Source organism: Arvicanthis niloticus, chromosome 18, assembly GCF_011762505.2.
Source record: "Arvicanthis niloticus isolate mArvNil1 chromosome 18, mArvNil1.pat.X, whole genome shotgun sequence".
NCBI lineage: Eukaryota > Metazoa > Chordata > Mammalia > Rodentia > Muridae > Arvicanthis > Arvicanthis niloticus.
In genome coordinates, this window is record NC_047675.1 from 50,661,748 (window position 1) to 50,685,751 (window position 24,004).

The 24,004-nt window shown below is 47.0% G+C and overlaps 1 long non-coding RNA gene across 4 annotated transcripts; it reads left to right on the top strand.

The window, feature by feature from the left end:
* The first annotated feature begins 28 nt into the window (after window positions 1-28).
* LOC143435018 (uncharacterized) lies at window positions 29-23,953 on the top strand. Of its 4 annotated transcripts, none has more exons than XR_013104986.1 (4): window positions 29-702; window positions 6,630-6,794; window positions 9,074-9,176; window positions 9,300-9,691. It is a non-coding gene; the product is annotated as an uncharacterized LOC143435018 (long non-coding RNA). The 4 variants fall into 4 exon arrangements; XR_013104985.1 differs by lacking the exons at window positions 6,630-6,794; window positions 9,074-9,176; window positions 9,300-9,691 and adding exons at window positions 15,211-15,347; window positions 18,111-18,205; window positions 18,591-23,953 and having other exon boundaries at window positions 64-506; XR_013104984.1 differs by lacking the exons at window positions 6,630-6,794; window positions 9,074-9,176; window positions 9,300-9,691 and adding exons at window positions 15,211-15,347; window positions 18,111-18,293.
* Window positions 23,954-24,004: the final 51 nt, after the last annotated feature.

The following is a 24,004-nucleotide window of genomic DNA, read 5'->3' on the forward strand; positions in this document are numbered from 1 at the left end:
GCCACTCGCTCAGCGCGCGCTGCACGTACACCACGGCCCCGGCGACCCGGCGCGCGGGCGGAGAGGGCGGGGGCCGCGCGCACGCGGCGGGCCGGGCCTAGCGGGCGGGCGCGCCGCTTCCTCCGCCCTCCCCTCCGCCTCGCGGCTCCGCCCGGGGCGCGCGTCGCCGGGGTGCGCGCGCGCGGCTCCACCTGCCCGTCCCGGCCTGCGGGCAGCGCTCCGGGGCTGCCTCGGCCACTTCGGTGTCGCGGAGGAGGAAACGGAAGCTAAGACGGCCGCTGGGCCGCTTCGAGCTCCGGGACGGCCGCTGCGCGCTCCCGGTCTGCTGCTCCCCGGAGGCCGCGGAGGGCAAAACAAAGGCCCCCCCGGGCAGCCTGCTTGGTGACCAGCTCTTACAGTCGCCGAGCCCGGTTCTAGCTTTGTTTTGTTTGCTTTTTGCTTTTCTGCGGTCCTTAAACTCTGAGATTTCTCCCGGTTCCGGTTCGAGACCTCCTGGGTTAAGTAAGGTAATCAGGGATCGGTTCCAGATCCGCATTCAGGCCCGAAGCTCTCATGAGCATAGTCCCTGACTCTGCACACGGAGCTAAAACCTCGCAGTAGTATCTGCAGAATTACGAGGATTATTACGGGCTTTCTTTGTTGTCTTGAGACACAGCCTGGTAGTCCTTGGACGTAGACTCTCCTACCTCTTCTGCCGCAGTGGTAAGGTTATTAGCCTCAGTCCTCTTTGCCAGCTCAGATATCTTCATTTTGTTTGTTTTCAGTGTTGGGAATTGAGACGAACACACTAGTTGGTGGGTTTTGTTTTTATGAAACCTTAAAACCTTACAGAGCTTGGCATGGTGGCAAGTGGCCTTAATGCTGGCACTCAGAGGCAGGAAGATCATTGAGAGATTGGGGCCAGTCCAGGCTACAAAGTGAGTTCCGGGACAGAGACCCTTTCAAACACACACACACACACACACACACACAAACCTTGGAGAAACAAACCAAAGACTGTCACTTCCACCTGTGATTTGTAGTAAGAGTGACGAGTGGGCCTGGGGCAAGGAGAACGGCAGCTATAACTGGAGGGGGGTTGGGGGGGGGAACACAAGAGCTGTACAAGTTCAGGACCAACCTGCTCTACGGGGTGGGTTTGGGGGCAGCCAGGGCTACAGAGTTCGACACAGTCACACTGCCTTCAAAACACAACCGAAACAGAAGGACCTCCCTAGATATAAACATTTGTCATAATGTACCTTGGGGGGGTGGGGGGGGAGGGCGGGAGGTGGAATACACTTGAGTATAGCCATTGAGACAAACAGCCTGGAGTTCAAAATGGCTGTTCGGATACCAGGGGAACACAGAAACAGGAATTGTTAGTTCTGCTGTTTGAATGAAATTCCAAGCAAAGCAACTCAGAAGTGTAAGGGTGATAGTTCATGATTTACAAACATAAACTTTAAGGATAATTTTGAAGCTGGACATGGCGCAAATCTGTAAGCTAGCTCTTGGGAAGCTGAAATGAGAGTCATCTTTGTTTGCACAGAAGCCACCGTAGCTACATCAGATCCTTCCCAATGCAAAAATAAAAAGCCATTTTGATCTGGGTATATAGTTCAGGGGTATAGTGCTTGCTTGCTGTATGCAAAAGCCCTGGGTTTGATTCCCAGAACCAAAGAAAATATTTTCTGAAATGCATACATTAAACACAGGAAGCAAGCTGGGCATGTGGCCCCTCTACCTCTTTTGCTAGATGCCTAGGGTCCTAACTTTGATTCCCCCAAAACCTCCTCCCACCACAAATAAAGAGAGTCAAATAGTTTTTAAGGCCTCTTTTTGCTAGGGTAGGTAAACTTAAAAAAAAAAAAAAAACCTGTTCATAAGAGTAGGAAGTGTTGTTCTTAGCAGGAAACAACAAACAGGGTATTTGTTACAGTTCTTCTACATTTACTTACTTGTGGGTATTAAAATTGCCCCCATCGTCCAAGAAGTTTAATGTTTTTATTACAGTTCTATTTGTTTAGGGTGTATGTGTACATATGTGGGCATGTACACTACCCAGTGCGTCTGGAGGTCAGAGGACAACTTTCTAAAGTAAGCTCTGTCCTTTGATCACATGGCCTTCTAGGCTCAGGCTCAAGGTGTCAGTCTCAGCTACAAGTACCCAGGATGGTCCCAACAGTTTCTCCCTCACAGGGTTAACATTCAGTTTACCTCTCTACGTGTTTTTGTGGGCTTTCTAAAATTTATTTTTACTGAATTCTACTTACAGATATCAGAGAAGATTTTAGTTAACAGAATCAGCCATGGTTTACATGCATTCGAAAACTTAGGAAGCTGACACAGTTCCTATCTCAAAAGACAAATAGCCCAGAAACTTCTGTTAACTTTTCTTGGTGGCGCACGCCTTTAATCCCAGCACTTGGGAGGCAGAGGCAGGCGGATTTCTGAGTTTGAGGCCAGCCTGGTCTACAGAGTGAGTTCCAGGACAGCCAGGGCTACACAGAGAAACCCTGTCTCAAAAAACAAAAGAAAGAAAAACTAAGCACTTGGGAGGCAGAGGCAGGTGGATTTGTGAGTTCGAGGTTAGCCTGGTCTACAGAGTGAGTTTCAGGATAACCTGGATTATACAGAGAAACCTTGTCTCGAAAAACAAAAAACAACAACAACAACAAAAAAAACCCAAACCTCTTCTTGTTGCAATTAAGCATATAGAATCACAAGCATACAGTAACAGTCAAATACAAGGATCAGGAAAGATGGATTAGTGGTTAAGAGCACTGACTATTCTTCCAAAGGACCCTGGTTCAAGTCCCAGCACCTGTGTGGCAGCTCACAACTGTAATTCCAGTTCCAGGGCATCTGACATTTTCACACCAATGCACATAAAATAAAATAAATTATATATACATTAAAAAGTCAAATATAAAATACTGGTTTCAAGTGTTTCCAAAAGTCCACAGTTGTGGACTTTGTGGTTATTGTAACTTAAGGCAGCAATTCTCATCCGGGGAGGTCTTGGTAAGCATGCCACAGGCTAAGTTGCTTGGATAAGAATCTGGGCTACTATCACCATGGTAGCCGTCAACATAAATGTCAAGCTAGGCAGTAGGAAGTGCTAGAGGGTCCATTGAACAGAAGGTGACAGGAATGCCGTGGAAGTCCCTGCTTTCCAGGCAATGCCTGATGCAGCCCAGTCAAGAGCAGTGTGGTGGAAATAGCCGGAAGAATTAAAGGAAGTGCTGCTTTCTCCGCTCCTACATAACAGCCTGGACCACAGCTGATTGGCTACCTGAGTGGCCACCCTTTGTTCTTGACGGAGCTCCCCTAATTTAGGAAACAATGATCTCAGATGGAAGAGTCAGAGGCAGGCAGATTTCTGAGTTCGAGGCCAGCCTGGTCTACAGAGTGAGTTCCAGGACAGCTAAGACTACACAAAGAAACCCTGTCTCGAAAAACAAACAAAAAAAAGAGTCAGAGGCAGACACAAGGTGGAGAGTGAGCTTCAAGGGGCAGTGATGTGATAGTGGCATGTTCCTGTCGTCCCAGCTAATGGAGGACTGAGGCCGGAGGATTGAAAGCTGAATTCTTGCTTATAGAGTGTGCCTGGGCTACAGAGCAAGGTCAGGGTCAGCCTAGACAAGTTAGTGAGGCTCAAAGTGATAAAGTAAAAACATTTAGCAATACAGCTTTATGACAGAGAAGGCAAACATTTGCAAAGTCTCTTTGTAGCCCAGGCTGGCCTCATTCAGACACACACACACACACACACACACACACACACACACACACACACGGAAATGACTAGGCTCTTCAGGAAGCCCATGAAGAAAAAGGACTTTTTTGTTTTGTTTTGGGTTTTTTTGTTTTGTTTGTTTTATGAGACAGGGTTTCTCTGGGTAGCCCTGGCTGTCCTGGAACTCACTCTAGACTAGGCTGGCCTCGAACTCATAAGACCTGCCTTCCAAGAACAAGAATCATGCTGCCGCCACCACCTGGCAGAGTTCAGTTTCCTTTTCTTTTCTTTTAAATTTATTTTATTTTTATGTATATTGGTGACTTGACTACGTGTATGTGTGTATAAGGGTGTCAGATCCCCTGGAGCAGGAGTTACAGACAGCTGTGAGCTGCCCCCATGGGTGCTAGGGATTGAACCCGGCCCTTCATAAGAGCAGCCAGTGCCCTTCGCCACTGAGCCATCTCTCCAGCCCTGAGTTCAGTTTCTTCAAATGTTAAATTTATCCTAAATCCTGAAAAATCATTAAACATTCCTAGCATCGTGTCTTTTCTACTCCAGGAACAGAATGCCTCATGGTGACTAAGGACTTCTGTCTTCTCCGTGTGACCATTTTGTCTGAATACGATGCAGAAGGCCAGTATAGCTTAGGCATTTCACCAAGATAAACAGGAAGACAGTCTCTGAGTTCTGGGGAACGGGCTGGAAATCAGCCATTTTCTAACTCTGGTTTTGGGACACACATGGGTGTGGCTGGAAGCAGCACCTGCTGTCCATGAAAGGGGATCTGCCGGGCACACGGTGAGCTTCCTTCCTGCAAGCCTGTCTCTAGTGAAAATAAATCGTTCAGTGAGACTCTATGTCCAGGAAAGAGTGCCAGTGACCAAACTTTAACAGTTTTGGATTTTAAAGTTGCCAAGAAATAATAATAAATACAAAAAATTGCACTCATTGTTCATTAACATTTTTCTTTAAGAAAACATTCTGCCAGGCATGATGGCACACACCTTTAATCCCAATACTCAGGAGGTAGAGGCAGGCAGATCACTGTGAGTTTGAGGTCAGCCTGATCTACACAGTGAGTTGCAGGACAGTCTGGGCTATGAAGAAAGACTTAAAAAAAATTAAAGATGGTGTGTACATGTGTGTGTGTGTGTGTGCGCTCGCGTGTGTGTATGTGTGTAGGTCAAAAAACATCTTGTAGAAGTTGTTTCTCAGCAGTGGTGGCACATGCCTTTAATCCCAGCACTTGAGAGGCAGAAGCAGGTGGATGTCTGAGTTCAAGGCCAGCCTTCTGGTCTTCAGAGTGAGTTCCAGGACAGCCAGGGCTACACAGAGAAATCCTGTCTTGAAAAACCAAAAAAGAAGAGGAAGAGGAAGAGGAGGAAGAAGGAGAAGGAAAAGGAAAGGGAGGAGGAAGAGGAGAAGGAGGAGGAGGAGGAAGAGGAAGAAGAGGAGGAGGAGGAGGAGGAGAAGGAGAAGAAGAAGTTGTTTCTCTTGTTCCATTATGTGAGTTCCAAGGATCCAGGCTTAGTAGCAAGCCTTTTACCCACTGGGCCATTTTTGCTGGGAGATATGTATATCGATCTTATTCTTTGAGATAATGTTGTGTAGCCCAGGCTGGCCTCAGATTTGCTATATACTCAAGAACAACCTTAAACTTCTTATCCTCCTGCCTCCACCTCCCAAGTGGTAGATTATAAGTGGGGGGCACCATGCCTGAGTTACTCAGCACTGACAGAACTCAAGGCTTCAAGCAGCCTCCATGAGCACTCTACCCACTGAGGTACATCCCCAGTGCCGTGTTATTTGCTGCGTTGTTTTGAGACAAGGTCTCACTGCGTAGCCCAGGTTAGCCCTCACACTTGCAGTGATGCTCCTTCCTTGACCTTGAGGGTACCAGGATGACGGGTGTGTGCTTCCACACCCAAAAGAGACATTTTGAGGGGTGGAACAACAAGCATACTTCTCAACTGGTAACCGCTTGTCTGCTGCTCTTGAGTCCTCACAGGAAGAATGCCTAACTGACCTTCAGGTTTCCTCAGATACTGGACTGGGTGTGGAGGCTGAAGCAGGTGTCAGTGTGTCTTGAGGGAGCCACAGACTGCCTTGCAGGAGAGCTGCAGTTGAGTAAGACTTCCCTCCCAATTAATCACAGGCCTCTATTAAGGCATCTGGGCACTCCGAAAAAACGCTGTTCAGTGCTGGCTTCTAGAGCCCTGAAACATTTTGTCTCCACAGAACAGCCTCGGTTTGTGAGTCACGACCCCTTTTCACAGTCACATTCCAGATAGCTGGCATACCAGCTCTTGAGTCATGGAAGTGGCAAGATCACATGTACAGAGTAGCAAAGAAAGTAATTGTATGGTTTGGGGGTCACCACGAGGAACTGTCTTAAAGGGTCACGGCGTTAGGAAGGTTGACAACCACAGCCACAGAATCTGTTACACATCACCAAATACATAAACATGTTTTACATATTGATTATATATGATATGCATTTCGAAGGCTGGTTTTGTTTTGATTTTTTTAAGACAGGTTCTCACTCTGCTGCTCTGGCTGTCCTGGAACTCACTATACAGAGCAGTCTGTGTGGTCTGGAGCTTACAGAGATCCATTTACCTCTCCCCCTGAGGGCTAGGATTAAAGTTGTGGGCCACTACACCTGGCTTTTTCGGTTGTTGTCCTGGTTGTTTAGGGTTGGTTCTGTGCATGTGTGTGACTTATCATCACACATGTGCGGTGAGGAGCACATGGGCCACGTGCTTGTGTAGCATCAGAGGAAGACTCCCTGGTCCTCTCCTACTATCTGATTCCCTGGATCGAATTCCGGTCACCAAGCTTGGCAGGAAATGCTGTTACCCACAGGGTATCTCACTGGTCTCCTTTTTTTTTTTTTTTGAAACAGGGACTCGGGTACACTGAGTGGAATGAGCCTTACTACATAGCTGAAGGTCACCTTGAACTCCTGGTCTTCCTGCCTTTACCTCCCAAGTACTAGGATTATAAGCATATACTTGATCTTACATAGCTTGGTCTATATAACAACTTCCAGGCCAGCCAAGTCTACATGGTGAGAATCTTTTCTCAAAATAATAACAAAAATAAAAAATAAATAAATAAATTTAAAAAAAAAATCTTTCAAAAGCACCAAACTGTAAAATGTGGGACAGGATAGAAAATGATGTCAGAATCTGGAGGGATGTTGTGTGCCCCCGATTCCAGCACTTCAGAAGCAGAGGCAGGAAGATGAGCCCGGTGTTGTCCTTTGCTGTGGGCTAGCCAGGGCTACAAGAGAGCCTGTCTCACAACAGCAGAGAGATAAAGCTGAGGAGCTGGCTTAGTGAACAAGTCGTGAGTGCAAGGACCAGAGTTCAAACCACACACCCATGTTGAAATCAGTGCCGTGGGACTCGCCCTGTAAGCCCAACTCTGGGCCTTGTGCAGCCAAGGTGGATGGACCCTGGGGGCTTTCAAGCCGGCCAGTCCAGCTTGGACAATGAAAAGACTTACGTTCAGTGAAAGACTTAGTCTCAAAAAAAAAAAAAAAAAAAAAACATGGAGTACAAGGTTGGAGAGATGGCTCAGTGGTTAAGAGCACTGACTGCTCTTCCAGAGGTCCTGAGTTCAATTCCCAGCAACCACATGGTGGCTCACAACCATTTGTAATAGGATCCGTTGCCTTCCTCTGATGTGTCCAAAGAGAGCACCAGTGTACATACGTATATACATACATACATAATTTTTTTTAAAAAGGTGGAGTGCAGTTGAGGAAGGCATAGTGCCACATATACAAAGGCCCTGCTCCCCAGAACGATGGGCTGGGCAAAGGCCCAGTCAGTGTTGCAGCTTTCCTCAGGACCACTTAACCAGACCCACACTCCTGTTCTTTGCTTTCTAGCAAGCTCTTCAAGGGATTGATGTTATCCTTGATGCCGACCCCCTGTTGTCATAGACCACGTTTGAATTGTTAATTCAGGATACAAATAAATAAAATGTGTACTGAGGCCACTTCATTGCTGCACTGTTGCTCACAAGCCCATAATATGCTGGAAACATCGTTCCTGAAAACAAACCAGAAAAATCCCCAGTAGCTCCTACTAGAAAGTACATGAGGACCAGCAAGATGGCTCATCGTGTGAGGGCTATTGTCACCAAGCCTGATGACCTAATTTCGATCCCCAGAATCCACATTGTAGAGGGGAGATTTTGACCCCAGCAAGTTGTTCTGTGATCTCATGTGCCATGTCATGAACCTATATACGATAAATAAATGTAGAATATATTATTTAAAAACTTGGTGAGGGGCAGGGGATATAGCTGAGAGAACTAGGCTTGCCTAGTGTGCCTGAATCCCCGGGATCTGATTCCCAGCACCTCCTAAGACCAGCTGTGATGGTGTACAACTGTAACAGCCCTTAGGAGGTGGGGTGTAATTTTAATTTTTTCAAAACCTACTTTCAATGATGGTTCTTAAATGCTTTAACCTCCCTTTTAGCCAACCACCCACCAGAGGTAGTACAAAAATAAAAAACAGCCGGGCAGTGGTGGCACACGCCTTTAATCCCAGCACTTGGGAGGCAGAGGCAGGCAGATTTCTGAGTTCTGAGTTCGAGGCCAGCCTGGTCTACAGAGTGAGCTCCAGGACAGCCAGGGCTACACAGAGAAACCCTGTCTCAAAAAACAAAACAAAACAAAAAAAAACAACAAAAAAATAAAATAAAAAACAGATGGGGGAAGTGGACCTGTTTGGAAATGGTTCTTGAGAGCAACTCCCATTGTCTAAGAGTCAACAGTTCAGTTCACAGGCTAACGAGAGCTAGCCAGGTCTCAGCCTTGGCTCAAGTCAGCAGGAGAGACCGAGAGTTCTCAGCTGTGCCTCTCTCTGCAAAACAAAGATCAGCGAAGACGAGAGACCCTTAAGTGTCGCATAGCTAGCTCTACGTAAGCAAGCCTCGCTCAGTCTGTCACCGTCCGAGTCCTATTTATGCCCTCCAAACATGTCCTCCACGGGGCTTGCCTCAGCTCCAGTCTTGTCTCAGCTGATATCACTCTGCCAATCAGCCCCAGTCCACGAAAGCAACAAGAAACTACAACACACCACCACCAAAAGTTTTTTGGTTCATTTCTCTTTGTAGAGTCCCGACAAATACAGCTCAACTACACAATATAAGGCGGACCAATACATGCATGTGGTTGGCAAAGAATCCTTCATCACGTGTCCTTTTACGTGCTGGCTTTAGCAGAGCATCCGTTCTCCTGTGCCTGCTTCAGTAAAACCTTCCTTCACGAGTCGGCCTTAGTCTCTCACACCTGTGTCCACTTTAACAAAACGTTCCTTTGCCCCAGCAGAACACCATCTAACTGACTTCCCAAAGAACGCTTACGTTTCCACTTCAGTGGAGGCAGGAGAATCGGACTCCAAGTTTATTCTCCACTACGTAGTGAGTTCGAGGTCAGTCTGGGATAGTTGAGATCCTGGCCCCAACCCAAGAGTAAATGAATTCTGTTTGGGGACACACAGTTCCTTGTCAGTAGTGCGGATACAGTTGGATGATCCATTTTACTTTCACTGCAGGTAGCCCCTGAGTGAGAGAAGAGGGCATCGGCCATCCGTGAGGTTGAGGGTGCTTCATCATCCTGGGAAGGGCTGGCTGTTTCCTGGACACCACCCAAACAAACATCCAGGGAGATGGCAGATGAGGACTCCCCACCCACATTTTATCCACAGTCTGATGATGGTGGTGCTGGCTCCAGTTCCAGATGAAGGGACCTTGCCACTGCTCGTGGCTCGATGTCACCTTGATGTTTTGCAGAGATACCCTCAAAGTCCTAGCAGCTGTTCCCCTTACTGCCTTCCCAGCTCTCTGCTAATGACCCCACCCCAGTCACCCTCAGCTGCTGGTTTACCCCATCTGTTACTATGCAGCAGCCCTACCTGGTGATGGTATTAAAGGCCCCCTAGTGCTATGTCTCTGAGGTCACTTCCTAAGGCTGGTGCCACACAGACTGGGAAACATTACCAGTCAGTTCCAGGTGACTCACAAGGAGGCGTGAGTATAGCTAGGATTTAAGAGTGGTAGCCGTGAGCTGGTGACTAAACCCCAGCTGGGCTCTGCGTTGACGAGGACATCAAAAAAGGCCTCACTTGATCAGATAGCTTTCTCCCATCTCTGTCTTAAAATTGTTAATTAGCTGGGCGGTGGTGACACACACCTTTAACCCCAGTTCTCAGAAGCAGAAGCAGATGGATATCTGTGAGTTCCAGGATGAACTGGTCTCCACAGAGAAACCCTGTCTTGAAAAACCCAAATAAATAAATAGATGGTCCGGTATCAAAATAATGAGCTTTGTTATGACGTTCTCCCATATGGGAATAATACATTTTGCTCACACCCCTCTCAGTCCTCTAGCTGCCCCACACTCTCTTGCTGGTTCCCTTCCTCTCCACGAACGGTTCCCACTGTGCATGAGTGTCTGTGTATAATCTAGATTCCGCACATACTTCTTTTCCAACCTTTATTACCTTCCCTTGCCCCTGCCCCCATTGGTCGCTTCTTTCTTTTCACTTTCTGCGTGTCTCACACACAAGGAATCTAGATTCTGCATATGAGGAAGAAAACACAACCTTCCCTGTGGTGAGTCTGGCCCGTTTAACCCAGAGATCTCCAGTCCACCCAGCTCAAAGCAGAGGACATCATTCCATTCACCCTTATGGCTGAATAAAACGTGCTGTTACATAAGTTCTGTGACACATGCGTACACACACACACACACACACACACAGAGTCCATGTCTTCTTTCATGTTTGTTGATGGGCATCTAGACTGCTTCTGTGCCTGGACTGTTGGATGGTGCCTCAATAAGCAGGGTGTGCAGGTGTGCAAGGGATGCCTACTTGGCCTTCAGTGAGAATCCAGCTATGATAAAACTGAACCACACAGCCCAGAATAGAGTCTAGGACAGGCCAGTCACACTTCCCAGAATCCAGTTCCCATTCCCATCCAGTTTGCTCCCTCAGCTCTCCCCCCTTGACCGACCCTCTAAGGGATGCTGCTGTGTAGGTGTCTGAGCTGCTGGGATGGCAGCCTCCCTGCTCCCAGCCCTTGTTCAGAATACTTTGTCAGCTCGGAACTCACACTCCTCCCCTGCATAGTAATCATAACAAACCTTCGAAAGCAGTGGACCCCGGTCGCATGCAGGAGGAAGGAGGAAGATGGAGCTTTTAGTGCCTGGCTGCCTCTTCCCCTCTCTGGCTCTGGACTCCGCTCCTGGTCCTTCCCTTTCACATCACACACACACACACTCCCACTCAACACACACACACACACACACACACACACACACACAGGGCTTTCCACACGTTTGTGCAGCTTTCATACCTGTTGGAGTTCCATTACATTCTTTGAATTCCTCCTCCTCCCAGTGAAGAAATAGAGTGAGAGACATGATAGAGAGACAGACTGAGTGAAAGAGGGAAAGAGAAAAGAAAACAGATCAGTTGAGTCTCAAAAGAATTTAAAAACTTTCATTGAAAACAATCCCGTGCCTTCCCGAGGAGTCCATGCCAATCTCTAAGCAAGCCTCGAGAACTGAAAGGCCTCCAGACAGAAACCAGTGAAAGCAAAGGAATTTAAGTACAGCCTTACTGTTAGCCCTTTAAAGATTTAAAAAAGACTTTTTTAAAAGTTTTTTTTTTTTTTTTTTTTTTTTTTTTAAAACCGGTGAAGCCCTGATAATGGAGCCCTCTTGGTGATGAATGGGCCACAGGGCCGCACGAGTATGTGGGCCTCACATTCCTAGAGGTTAAAGTCCCGCTGCTGTCAGAGTCAAAGACAGATCTTCAGAACACAGCCAGTGCCTGCCCTGGGGGAGGGCCCGGGAGGCACACATCTTGGAAAGAGTGAGGGAAATTTTACATCCCAGAATATTTGAATGTCAGAGTTTGGAAGCTTAGTTAACTTTCTAGAGAACAAATAAGCTGGAAAAGGAAAAACAGAGGTTGGGGTGTGGCTCTCCCGTAGGCTTCGCCCAGCATACATGTGGTCCAGTGCTCAGCACTAAAAAGAAAGAAAGAAAGAAAGAAAGAAAGAAAGAAAGAAAGAAAGAAAGTTGGGTTCAGCCGGGCAGTGGTGGCGCACACCTTTAATTCCAGCACTTGGGAGGCAGAGGCAGGTGGATTTCTGAGTTCAAGGCCAGCCTGATCTACAGAGTGAGTTCCAGGACAGCCAGGGCTACACAGAGAAACCCTGTCTCAAAAAAAAAAAAAAAAAAAAAAAAAAAGTTGGGTTCGAAGCCAGCCTGACCTAGAATAAGTTCCAGGACAGCCAGGGCTACCCTGTCTCCAAAAACAGACAGCAGGGCATGGTAGCACATGCCAGTAAACTCGGGACTTGAAATCCTGAGTTAGTTCGGTTATCTTAAGGTACCGTATAGCAAGACCTTGACTCAAAAATAACGGCCAGGTGTGCTGGCCCGTGCCTTTAATCCCAGCACTTGGGAAGCAGAGGCAGGAGGATTTCTGAGTTCCAGCCAACTCTACAAAGTTCCAAAACAGCCTAGATTACGCAGAGAAACCGTGTGTGTGTGTGTGTGTGTGTGTGTGTGTGTGTGTGTGTGTGTGTGTGTGACGTTTAATGATGATAATGATAGTGGTGGCAGTGATGAATGGACAAAACATAAGCCAGGCTGGAGAGCTTGCAGAAGGAAGCAGCCGCTTTCTTGGAGCTGGAAGTTTACAGAGAGAACCAACTTCATTAACAAATCTCACAAGAGCCCCTTCCTATGAAGCAAGTGAGGCTGACTGAACTTTTTGTTACTATTTTTTGTTTGTTTGTTTGTTTGTTTGCAACCTCCCTCCCCGCCCCCAGAGAGAGCTCTCTGTGCAGCCCTGGCTATCATGGAACTCTCTCTCTCTGTAGACCAGGCTGCCTCAAACTCAGAGATCTATCAAACTCAGAGTGCTGGGATTTGAGGCAGAGGCTGAACGTTTTAACTGTCACACTGGCACCCGGACCTGTCTACACTTTGAGTCTGACCGCAGGTGATACAAAGGAGAAGAAAGCAGTAAGCTTCTGACTGACGGATAGGGCACAAATGAGCTGAGTGTGTAAGAGCCACGTGTGCTGGGTGTGTAAAACTATCAATGTTAGTGCTGGGTGTGTAAAACTATCAATGTTAGTTGGAAATGTTGGAGACCATCTGTGACCCAAAGCCAGGATGGAGCATGAACTGGGCATGAGCCAGAAAGAAAATGGAAGGGGGAGAGGAGGAACCGGACACAATCTTTAAGCAAACACCAGGTGGGTGAGCTGAAATCAGAGGCTCTGAGAGAGCCTCTAAGCAGAAAAGCACCCTTCAAAAGAAGTAGACCCCATGGAGAATGTTGGAGATGACACAGGAATATTCACACAGAGAGAAGTTTACAGCAGATAATTTCAGAATGGAGAGCAGGTTTCAGAACAGTTTCTATGAATAACCACCTGTTGTCTGACAGAGTCCGTGCCAGCAGTGAGCCTGGGACTGCATACGTGGGGTGGAAACAAGAGGACCAGAGTCAAGGACCAGCCTGGGCTACATGAGTGTGTCAAAAAGAAACAGAAGGGGAAACAAGGCTTTGTTTTGGAGTCAGCGACACAGCTTTTCTTCACCAAGGATTCTTCTGGGATGGTTCAAGATTTGGGTTCTGGCAAGGTTGCTGGAGATTGAACCAGGAGAAGTTGTGTTGTTTGTTTTGTTGGTGGTATTTTGTTTGTTTGTTTAGGCACATGGTCATGGAGCCTACCCTGCCAACTGGAGACACTTTATTGGATTTTTATTATTATTATTATTATTATTACTATTATTATTATTATTATTATTATTACTACTTTTTAAACTTTAGTTGATTTAGTTTAAGCAGAAAAGCATCCTTCAAAAGAAATAGACCCGTGGAGAACGTTGAAGAACAGGAATATTCACGTAGAGAGTAGAGAAGTTTATAGTAGGTTTCTGCAGTCCATACAGCGTCAAAACCTCGCAACATTATGTGTTGACGGCAGCAGGACACTGGGTAACTTAGTGTCATGTCTGGATTCCATCAGAACTAAATTTGCAAAAACTTGTGGAGAGCTAGCTCTGACCCTCAAGCACTAGCTGACCAAACCCTGATGTGTCTGACAGGGATACATGATACTCTGGATCAGGGTAGTGGTGCCATTCCAAGCCAGGTAAGATGGAAACCTCCCATTTGGCCATGCTGTGGTTGCTAGAGAGTCCCCACTGTGTGCCACAGTGATGATGGCGACATTTGAAAGAAAAACCTGCTAATAAGCTTGACCCTAAAAACTGGCCAGGCTAGTGCCGCACCAGATGCTGACAGGTGACCCACTCTTCCAGAATCACACCCTTTCCCCAGTCAGGAGAAGGTCTCTTTGCTCCAAAGGACAAGAGAGCCTTTGTGATGGCCTCAGGAATAAACCTTTTAAGTGGAGGGACAGGCCCGGCAGTGGTGGTGCACGACTTTAATCCCAGCACTTGGGAGGCAGAGGCAGGTGGATTTCTGAGTTCGAGGCCAGCCTGGTCTACAGAGTGAGTTGCAGGACAGCCAGAGCTACACAGAGAAACCCTGTCTTGAGAAACAAACAAACAAACAAACAAAAAATGTGGAGGGAGAGAAGCCCCTGACCTTCCTGCCAACCTTTGTGCTTGGCTGTGAGCCTGACTTACAAGACACCTGAAAGTTGGGGATCCAAGAGAGAGCAGTCTATGGCAGGTCTGAGGGGAGAGAGCTTCGTAAGACTCGGGAATTCATTCGAGACTCAGCCACAGAAATGATGCCGTTCCGATGCATTCAGATAATAGTGACATGGCAGACATGCAGGACAGAGCTGCCATGGATCTGGGTGACTGCAGAGGCTGCTGCTGTAACTGTAGGGTGGGGGAAAGTAGCGGGGTTGTAACTCGAGATAGCAGGGCTGTCAGTTGAGTCTAACAAACCGATGCTCCAACTAAGGAGATTGCCAGCTGTCCTACGTGTTACTTAGTTTCTTTAAGCCTCTTATCATTGCTAAGGACAAACACAAACAGAAGACCTCTCCACACAGGAAGTGTTAGCAACGTTAAAAATAGAACTCCCACTTCTGGATGTATATCCTAGAAAAGTGAAAAGCAGAGTCGTGTAAATAAACAAACAAACAAACCTGTGTGCCAGTGCTCATCACAGCCTTATTTGCAGCAGCCACGAGGTGGGGGCAACTCTGTGTTCAGTGAAGACAACGGATGTTCAACTCCTGTTTTTTGTGCTTAGCTTGTGATATATCCCTACAGGCTCATGAACACTTAGCTGTACTGGTGGTCCTTGACTGGTGGCGAGGTTCTAAGAGATTGTCGAATCTCTGGGACATGGAGTTCTGGCTACAGAGCTAGGGAGGGCCACAGGGATGGACTTTGACTCTTACAGGCTGGCTGCAGTTCTAACCCAATATCTATGTCTCTTTCTTGGTCTACAGAGAGATGAACAAGGAGCCTTACACTCTTGCTGATCCTGAGACCCACCTCTGCCTTCCCGGCTGTGGCACACTGTACCCTCTCACAGAATATCATTCAACCTTTGAGACAGGATGGTAGAGCTCACCTTTAATCACAGGTGGGCAGATCTGAGTTCAAAAGCCAGGGCTTTACACAGAGAAAGCCTGTCTCCAAAAACAAATAGAAAAAAAATCAAAACAAAACAAAAGTTTTATTCAGCCTTTAAAAGGAAGAAAATTCTGACATTACAGTGTAAACAAACCTTGAAAACACTACAGACTGAAATCAGCCCCTCCCCCTCTATGATACCTACCTGCATAAGAATCAAAAGTAGTAAAAAAATGAAACAAACCATAGAAACGGCGAGGAGAATAAGCTTGCTGGGCTGGTAAGCAGCTGTTTGCAGGGTGTAGAATTTTGGTCCTGATGGACAGGGAGGCACTCTGTTGTACCCCAAAATGCATTTAGGGAATAATGCTACACTTTGCAGCTTTGGGGAGGAAGAGTTTTATGCTCTGTGGGGTTTGCTACGATAAGCAAAAGATAAAGCGTCCAGACATCCTAGATTCCAATACAATTTAATTCCCAGAGTCTCCAAGAGGGAAAAGAGAAATGTTAAGAAATGAGGTAACTCATGTTTGTAACCCCAGCTATTGAGAAGCCCGAGGCAGGAGGATTGTGAGTTTGAGCTGAGTTTGGACTAGAGTGAGTGACTCTCGAGAGGGAGGAGACCAGAGTGGAATAAAATTAAGAGGTAGCATCAGTCAAAGTGACCCATCAGAGGTGAAGCCATGCCTGTGACTACAAGCGCCTGTCAGGATCACAGAAGTTTATGGAACAGATGGTAGACTTTTTAGACTCACGTAGAGGAGTCGCACGGTGGGACCACTCCAAGTTTGGACTAAAAGGTTCAGAGACAGCAAAAGAAAGAAGCCCTTGAAACTCTATGCTACCGAGTGCAAACCAGCAAGAAACACACACACACACACACACACACACACAAGAAAACAGGACTCTACTGTTTTGTGATTTTTTTTTACTGATTCCTTTTTTTTCCTATAAGATATGAATGGTGTTTGAGGCTGAGAAACTCTTTTCCTCTTCTCTGTCTCATTTCTTCCTTTCTCCCTACTTCCCTCCCCCATTTCATCCCCTGCCCGCCCCTTTCTTCCTTCCTTTTCCACAGCATCTTACCAACTTACTACAGCATAGAGTCGCAGCTAGGCTGGAACCCAGTCTGGTTTCAAACTTTTAATCCTCCTGCCTCAGTCCTGGGTGCTGGGATTATAGAAATGAGTTTACACTCTGTGTTAGCCCTGATTATTGGAAAGATGTTTTTCCTGGGCATAGAATTCTAAAGTTCTCTATTTTAACACTTCATCTTTTATTTTCCTGTTTCCTCCACTGTTTCTGTGAAAAGCTAGCCACTGTTTGCTGTACTTCCCATATATAGTTATATAAAGTTATACTTTTTAATTTGATTGATTGCTTAGTTGATTGATTTTTTCCAAGATAGGATTCCTCTGTGTAGTCCAAGCTGTCCTGGAAATGGAACTGACTCTGTAGAGCAGTTTGGCCTTGAGTGGGCAGAGATGTTTCTGTCTCTGCCTCCTGAGTGCCAAGGTGACAGGGTCGCCAAGTCTAGCCCAAGTAGCACCTCTTTCCGTAGGCGTGTAGTTTGCGTTGAGTGTTTGTAAGGCTGGCCTGCTGGTTTAAATTCCGTGGCCACCTGCTGGAGAGACAAGCAGTGTTTATCAGAACATTTAATGCATACCAAACACCAAGGCATTGTTAAACAAAATGGCAAATTACTGGGCCTTGTGACCCGTGGAGTTATTGAACTTGTTTCCCCGAACTCCCAATCGGTGGCTTTCCCACAGTTAGAGGCTCAGCCAAAGCCTGTAGATTGTGAAGCAGTCTAGCAGATACAAATATGCCTGAGGAAGCCAGGAACTCACCCACAGATACAGGCACCTGAAACTTACACACCTTGTTAGGTCAGTAGATAGGTCAGTAAAAATGGTTTAAGAACACACTTTTTTTATGGTTTGGTTTTTTTTTTTTTTTAGAAACAGGGTATCTCTAGGTACCCTTGACTGTCCTGGAATTCACTCTGTAGACCAGGCTGTCCTGGAACTCAGAGATCTGCCTGCCTCTGCCTCCTGAGTGCTGGGTTAAAAGTGTTTAACACCACCCCACCCTGGGCATGAATACACTTTTTGTAGATGGCCGTTGTGTGCACACCACACAACATTGGTCCATAAACCTAAAAAGCTGAGACATCTTGGCATTTCCTTCTCACCAGGTCCTAAAGACAATCTGTTTTAACTGTGGAACACTCACTTAGGATACCAGTTGGCTCAGGAAGATGGCGTGGTAGCCAGTTGAATTAGTAAGGTATCGGCTTCAGTGAAAGTCTTTTATCTTAGCATTGAAGTGAGAGACCAGGTTAGACCCCCAGGTAGGTAAACAGATGGGGAAGAGGCTGTGGCTAGGTAATAAAGGAGGAGAATTTCCAAGATGGCTGCCTTCTTCATCAACTTCCTGACTAGAGGCAGAGCTTACCAGCTCTTTCACCAACAGGCTCCCACTGCTAGACTGGCTCAGTTCAAGGCTGCACCAGGACATGGACCAATAAACCAACCATCTGTCTTCAAACTGAACGAGATAGGAGTAGAAAATTCTTCACAGGCTTTTAAACCTCCAGGCCTCAAGGAGAGATGAGAAAGGGTCTTTTCAGTGGTGGTTTGAATATGTTTGGCCTAGGGGGTGGCACTATTTGGTGGTGTGGTCTTGTTGGAGTAGGTGTGTCACTGTGGGTGTGGGCTTTAAGACCCTTATCTTAGCTGCCTGGAAGTCAGTCTTCTCCTGTTTACTTCAGAACAAGATGTAGACCTCTCAGCTCCTCCTGCACCATGCCTGCCTGGATGCTGCCATGTTCCTGCCTTGATGATAATGGACTGAACCTCTGGACCTGTAAGCCAGCCCCAGTTAAATGGTGTCCTTATAAGAGTTGTCTTGGTCATGGTGTCTGTTCACAGCAGTAAAACCCTAAGACACTCTGTGTGTGTGTCTGTTGTGTGTGTTTCCTCGGCACCGACACACACCTCCCTCCCTTTCATGGTTGATAATTGATAGGTGCTTGAAATTTCTCCAAAGGCTACCTGTCGGGCTTTAGCTTTTCCGTGCCTTTTCTTTAACTGGCAGAGAAAACGAACTCATTAAGACCTCTAGACTGCATCAGTAGTTTTTTGTTTTTTTTTTTTTTTTTTTTAAATCCTTTGAACACACTGTACAGTCAGAGTGGATTTTGCGGTTCCTGAAAAGAAAATGTTCAGCATGTACTTGTGTGTTCTTCCAGCGCGCCAAAACTCCGCCTGTTGTCTCCGGGACTCTGTAAGCAGCATCTCCCCCTGCTTCCTGTCCTGCCACGGTGGCGGCTGCTGCACCTGGCCCTCGGCTCTGCTCACCTGCCCGTGATCCACCTGTTGGTCTTCCCTTGGTCTTTATGTGGCTTCTTGGATTTAGGGGTTGATGTGGTTTAGACTGAGGGAAAGAACTCTGCTCGTTGGGTTCGTCTCCATTCTTTCTCTTTCTGGAACTTTATCTACACAGGAGACCATCCATTTATGGAGTTATTCCATAGATCTTAGATGTTCTTTTTTTTTTTTTTTTTTTAGTTCCTTATTACATTTCTTCAGGCTGGGGATGCACAGGGTGAGTATGAACAGAAGTCAGAGGACAAGTTGGTGGAGTCTGTTTACTCGTGTGAACCCAGGGATCAAGCTCAGGGTGTCAGGCTCGTGGGCAAGCATCTTCTCCATTGGGCCCGTGCCACTGCTCCCTGTTTTGTGTCTATTACCCTCCCCACCCCAACTTTCTATTCTCTTTTTAAGATATATATTTTGTTGTTATGGATATTTTTTGCTGGAATGGATATATTTGCTTGAATGTATCTATATACCTGATGCCCACAGAAGCCAGAGAGGGTAAGCTCTCCCGAGACTGGAGGGACAGCCTGTTGTGAGCCACCATGTGGGTGCTGGGAATTGAACCTATGGTCCTCCAGAAGAGCAGTCAGTGCTTGTAACCACTGAACCATTTTTCCAACCACACTTTCTGCTCTCTTTATGCCAGTTACCCCCATCCTTCTTTTCCTTTTGCTATATCTGGCTTGCAGTTTAAATTATCCAGCAGGGTCTTCTTTGTGACTGTTGCCACTGGTCTTTTCGTCTGGTTTCATTTTAAAGGTAGAGTCTCCTAGTCTGGCCTAAAACTTGATATGGTAGCCACAAATTACCTCGAACTCCGGGTCCTCCTGGCTCCACCTCTCAAATGCTAGGATTACAGGCATGTGCCACCAAACTCCAACTTTTCTTTCTTAAAAATGTCCTTGTCAGATATAGGGGCACATATCTGACATCCCAGCTCTGGGGGGCTGAGGCAGGTAAATAAGGGGTTTGAGGTTGGCCCCGGGAAACAGGGGGAGAACTTGTCTCAAAACAAAGCCCCAAACAAAGCACATGAAACTCAAAGTTAGGTAGAGCAGCTCCTGGGAGCCGTGAGGAAGCCCAGTTCTCCTAACTTTATGTAGACTCACACTCCTGTTTGTGGGACCCTTTCATGACTAGGGACTAGAACACAAAAATTCAGATTTGGGTATTGTCACACAGTCCAGATTTAGATTTCTCTTGTAAATTAGTAAATGCATTTATTTACATATTTGTACATGTGATGCAGGGCAGGGTGCGTGTGGGTGTCGATCGGAAGACAACTTACAAAAACTGGCTCTCCACGTCTCCCAAGTGGGTCCTGGGGATTCAAGCTGAGGTCACCAGGTCTTCCCACTGATACTCAGGATTCTTTCATTACTTCACTTGCAGTGGATGTCAAGACACCACGATTTACGCAGCATTCAAACATCTGCATAGCCATTAACAGGGTTAGCGGGCGAACAGTTGGAGTTGTTATTTTCCTTGCTTGTCTGCCTTTGTGACCTTAGTCAGTTCCAGATGGCAATCTGCAGAAGCCCTGGGACTCCTAGAGGAATGCAGAGGGAAAACTAAGGGTTGAAGTTCAGCTTGTGACTTTTGAGGTGAGGTTTCACACAGGCTATATCTTGAAACACAGGCATGGGCCAGACCAAAGACTTTAGATTCCTCCAGCTTCTGTCCGCTCAGTATACCTGGATGTGCTCAGCATATCTGGATATGGAGATTTAGAGGCAGGGGAAGGGCACCTTGGAATCTAGTGCAGGGGAAACAGGACTTGCAGAAAGCCTGCTTTTAGGATTTCAGAATTGAGGGGAAGTTATTTTGATAATCCTTCCACCCACCCTCAACAAGCCCACACACCAGGTTTAAATGAGAGAGGATCTACAGGCCTGCTAGAGAGGGGCCTTTGAGTCTTTTTGTGGGTACCCTGGATCTTGAGTGGATAAAGCAGAACAGAGGAGGCTTGTGTCCCCTGAGAGAGTGTGCAGCGTGTGGCCCAGTGGTAACTGGTGGGCTTCATTGGGACCTGAGACAGGAGTTGTGCTTCAGCACACAAGGCTAGGATGCAAGAGGAAGCTGAGTGAAGCCAGAATGATCTCCACAACACTGAGGCCAGGTGACATCAGAGCTCCAGCTGCCTCTGAGCAACTGAAGGATGCCTGGCTTCAGACACAGTCTTTGCAGCCCCCACCCAGGTCACTAAGGGAACCAGGTTCCATCAGGCGGGCCCTCAGAAGGAGACTAATTCTGTTGTTCCAAGGAAGTCTTTCCTTGTGGCTGCACAGCCATAGGCAGCCACACTTTCTCCTCTGTGGCAAAGAAACAAAGGAAGGGTTAGAGACAAAATTTGGGTCTATTTCTCTCTGCACTAATGAAGGTTTGTGAAGAGGACTCTTTAAGTAAACACACCACTCGGCATACGTATTAGGCAGAGTTTATGTCATCCTGGCCAGATAGCAGGGACCAGTGAGGAAAAACTGGCGTCAACCAAAGAAAAGGCGAAGCATTGTTTGTGAATTGCAGTGTCCATGAAATGCAGATCCCGCTGTCCATATGGGAGAGCCCTTCTAAAGTCACACTGCGTGAAGGCAGGTTTGGTGGTACACCCCTGTGGTCCCAGCACTAGGGAGACTCCAGGCTGAAGGATTCTTGTGAGTTTGAGGCCAGCCTGGGCTACTACTGTAAGTTCGAGGAAAACCTGGGAGGGAGACTGTGTTACAAAACAAAACTTCAAAGGATGTTTGTCTTCTAACCAATTCCGTAACTGCTGAGAACATGTGATTCACACTCATTTTTAATGTGGCTCAGTGTGCAGGGCACACACATGACACGAGGCAGTGTGTCACGGTTACAATAGCAAGTCCCACCCTTTAAGGATCTCGAGTTGGCTCCCATAACAACGAAGATAGGCTTCATCCCTCAAACCCAGTTGATCTTGAGAAAAGAGCAGACAGCTGCTCTTGCCACGGGTGTTACAAATGTTCCTCCCAGAACTATCTGGCTGGAAGCATTCGTTGGTGAGGACTTCATGGCCTTGTAGATATTCATCGACTAGGACGGGACTAAACAGGACCAGCTTTTCTCTTCCATCTCCAGTTAAAACCATTTACAAATGTACTGGGCTGGGATGTAGCTCAGTGGTAGAACACTTCTTATGTAACATCCTGGGATGGACCACTATCACCATAGAAACAAAACAAAACAAAAATGTTTGGGTTTGGACCCTGGGACAAAGGACTGAGGTATATATTTTACATACCAAAGCAGACCTGGCCTCTAGGTTCTCCCAGCATCCCTCAGTCCCTACGTGACATATCCAGCCCCCACCCCCCACCTTGAACTTTCTAGCCTAGGGGCTGGGCTGCCCTTCCCCGAGAGCTTATTCCTTATGTAGTCCAAACATTTTGGTCTTTCCTTCTCTCCCCTCTTCTCTCTTTGTGCCCTCACCCTTTTCTCCCCTAACCCCCATGGTGACTCCCCTGGGGCCAGAGAGCAGCCTCCCAATAAATCTGCATTTAATATAATCTAATCTGGCTTGAATTGGCTCATTTTACTAGCAGAGAAGTAACTCATCAAAAGAAACTTAGAAGACATCGCTTAGTGGTTAAGAGTGTCTCCTGCTCTTTCAGAGGGCACAGTTTGGTTCTGAGTACCCATGGCCAGCTGCTCACAACTGTGTCAGACTCCAGCTCTGGGGGTTCTGATTCCCCAGTCTGGCTACCACATGGCAAACACACATGCACGTGCACAAGTAAATTGTTACCACAGTCGGGGTTGAAGTACCAGAAGCTGGGAGTACAGCCACCCCAGGGCCCTTGCTACAGATATGCAGCAAGGATGCAGAAGAGAGCCTGTCTCTGTCTTTCTAACTTACCCGGGACTGGAAAGGCCCTAAACATAAATCCTCTTGCTCTTCTTCAGTTAGTGTTGTGGGCATGAAAGGGATTCAGCCAGCTACTTAGCAAACAGCTTGTAAGTGTGACCAACTGTACTCCTGGTGCTGTGAGAGACGCCACAAGGGTGTCAGACATGGACCATCCAGTGAAGGGATTGTCACTTTGTCACCAAATACCTTTTCCATTGCTTGGCTTCCTCAGGCACACATGACATAGGCATGTGTCTCATCCTGGAGGCACACAGGACATAGACTACAGTATCATCACTAATGAGGAAGGTGCTTGTTCCAGCTTCCATACCTGTCCACATCACTGGACAATAACCGAGCTAGCCCAATGTCTTCTTGTCTGGATTTGTCTGCAAACTTTCGAACCCTGATGGTTCCTCTGAGTTTTCTTGGCACTGACCTACAAAGTCCCAGTCTGTCCTTGTCTCTTGCGCCACAGAGACTGACCTAATTCTGCCCATTCTTTGACCTCGAGAGGCCTCAGACCTGATGGTTGAAAAGGCCCAGCTCTGAAATCTCCCTGTGGCTTCTCAGGGACTTTGTGGAAAGTTGAGGCTCACCCCAGTAGTCTTTCACTAATCCACCTGTGGCCCGGGTATGGGTATGAAGGCCTCTTCCTGGGATGACCCCAGTAGGAAGGGTTTCTTTCTATCTGTGGCTCCTCGGTCAGCTCCTGGTGTTTTGTAGATTCAGTTCTTCACACATTGGAGGTAGAATCTGGAGGGTGTGGCCCTCAGGTCGGCCTTGACCTTTAGTTCATCATTTCTAGTCACAGATGGCAAATTCAAACCCAAATGATGCAGCTCCTTGCTTTCCTTCCCTCCGTCCTTCAGCCACTAACACAGATCATCACCCTATCACCATAAAATGTGTAGGGACACCCCATTTCAGCAAGCTAGCTGAGCCAAGTCAGCACTGACTCTGTCAACCACACTCACCCCACCTCATGTTTTAAGTTTAAATTACTTAACAAGTGCTTAAAACAAAACAAAAAACAAAACAAAACAAAAAACCCGCCTGTAACCTCTAAGCCCCCAAGGACAGATAACTTCCTGGAATGCTGGGAATTGCTGTTCACTTAAAATAACAAGCCACGTGTTTTTGCTTCTGTAAATAAGCTTGCTTGCCCCAACCACAAAGGATGTGCTTGATCACATGTAGGTGGGGGGGGGGATATGTAGGCAGGAAGTGTGTCAGGATGTATGCTTGCCTCTGGTTAGACAAAGGTGGGAACTTGGTGGGCTTGTGGGTTTTGCCTTTCTAAACTAGTGTGATTTGATATCATACTCTGGGAATCTTGGGCATGAGCCTGTCCAGGGCCATCATCCTTGCTAGTATTTAATAAAGCTTGCTTCAAATTTGGCTCAAAAATTGTGA